This window comes from Hyaena hyaena, unplaced genomic scaffold (genome assembly GCF_003009895.1).
Source record: "Hyaena hyaena isolate Hyena2069 unplaced genomic scaffold, ASM300989v1 scaffold_612, whole genome shotgun sequence".
NCBI classification, from domain to species: Eukaryota; Metazoa; Chordata; class Mammalia; order Carnivora; family Hyaenidae; genus Hyaena; species Hyaena hyaena.
The window spans coordinates 374,959-376,701 of NW_024081246.1; the positions used below are offsets into that span (position 1 = coordinate 374,959).

Consider the following 1,743-nt stretch of genomic DNA (forward strand, 5'->3'; position numbering starts at 1 on the left):
TGCCCGCCTCCCCCGTGCCCACAGCTGCCAGTCTGACGTCTCTCCTCCCTCCTGCGGCCGAGGCCCAGCGCCCGTGGGAACTGAGGAGGCAGGGAAGGCAGATAAAAGGGCCACTTAGCTGAGACAGAAGCCAGTCGCCCTTGGACACAGAGCACCCGGTGCTGCCTCTGGCCAGAGCTGGGGTGCAGCCGGGGCCTGGCGGGAAGGAGGGGAAGGGGGACCTGGGGAGAGCCAGCCTGGGGGAGAATAACGGGGATGCCTGGAGGGGCTGGGGAGCCAGGAGGGGTCCTGGGACCACCACCCAGGGCTCAGCATGGCGCTCATAGGCCTGGCCAGGTAGGGGGGCCCCGGCCCTCCCCCCAGAGCCGCCCCTGAAGAACACTGGGCTGCATGTGCTCGGGACAAGCCAGTACCTAGGTTGTCCAGGGCAGCACAGTAGGCCGCTGGCGGCCCTGAGCCCGGCCCCTCCCCGGGACACCGTACTGAGCCCGCGCCTGCCCGCAGCTGCGCCCCTACCTGGGGTCTGCAGGGCCCTGAAAGCTTCTTCCTCCACCATGCCCCCCACGAGGTTCCTTCTAAGGGGCCCACTTGCTTGCTGTTTTACTGGTATTTATTTCCTTGCTTGCTTTCGCTTTGTATTTTTAGACGAGTTTTATGCACAAGAAAACTTTAGATTCAAAACGGTACAGAGATGCCCACACACGTGTCGGCACACAGCCACAGCCACCCCGCCCTCGGCACCCCGGCAGAGGGACCGCAGCTGCAGTGGGCGAGCCCACCCCAGAACCACTCTCGGCGCTGGCCCCCCGCAGGGCTTTGAGCAGGTGCGACGACGTGTCCACCGTCCTCTCCGTCCCTGTCCCTCTTCTTTCTTGTCAAGTTGTTAGTTCCCTGCCTTGCACTGCGGCCCCCCCGCCCCCCGCCAGCCGTCAGGAGACCCCCCAGCCCTCAGGCTCACGCCGCTGGCACCTGCGCGGCCTGCTTTCCCTCCACTCACCCTCAAGGTGTCGATCGGGAAAATCGCGTCCGAAACTGGGGTGCCCGAGAGCGAACAGACGCACAGGCCTCTCAGCAACGACTCTGGCACGCCGGCCGTAAGTTAGGCCTGCGTCACCGCTCCCCGCACCTCCGTACCTGCGCACACACACCTGCGCACACACACGTGCCCGCCCCACGCCCTTCCCTCGCCCAGCCTGCAGCGCGGTGGGGGCGCTGCCTGGTCCCGGGGTGGGAGCCCGTCCCGGGCACTAAGATTAGACCTGGTGCCGGTGCTCACGGCGGCTGCGGAGGCGAGTGGAGGGACCCCGGTCCACGCGGTCCTCACCGGCCCCTGTGTTCGCACCCCCCGCCCCCCCGCCTCCTGAGGGGCCCCTGGGTCCTTGTCGGTGCCTGTTGACAGGATTGTTCCTCCAATTCCCCCTGATAGTGTCTTAGCCCACACGTCTCGGAATCCCGTAGCGCACCCTGAGGGGCGCGGGGGTCGTGCCCGTCCCCACTGGAAGCCACGGAGTCCCGTGGTCAGCCACACGTGGGGCAGCACCTGCGGTGACCCCGACCCGGCAGCCTGACACTTGCTGTTCCTGCAACCCTCCACACCCCTACCTGAGCCCCCATACCCTCCCAGCACCCCTGCGCTCTCCTGTAACTCCTCCGCACCCCTACCTGAGCCCCCAGACCCTCCCAGCACCCCTGCGCTCTCCTGTAACTCCTCCGCACCCCTACCTGAGCCCCCAGACCCTCCCA

The 1,743-nt window shown here is 67.1% G+C and overlaps 1 long non-coding RNA gene across 1 annotated transcript in view; it reads left to right on the forward strand.

The window, feature by feature from the left end:
* Window positions 1-802: 802 nt before the first annotated feature.
* The window catches only part of LOC120248909, a 2,550-nt gene continuing 1,609 nt past the window's right edge, over window positions 803-1,743 (forward strand). Inside the window, exon 1 of the long non-coding RNA XR_005532705.1 lies at window positions 803-1,094. This is a non-coding gene — a long non-coding RNA (uncharacterized LOC120248909). The remainder of the gene's footprint in view (window positions 1,095-1,743) is intronic.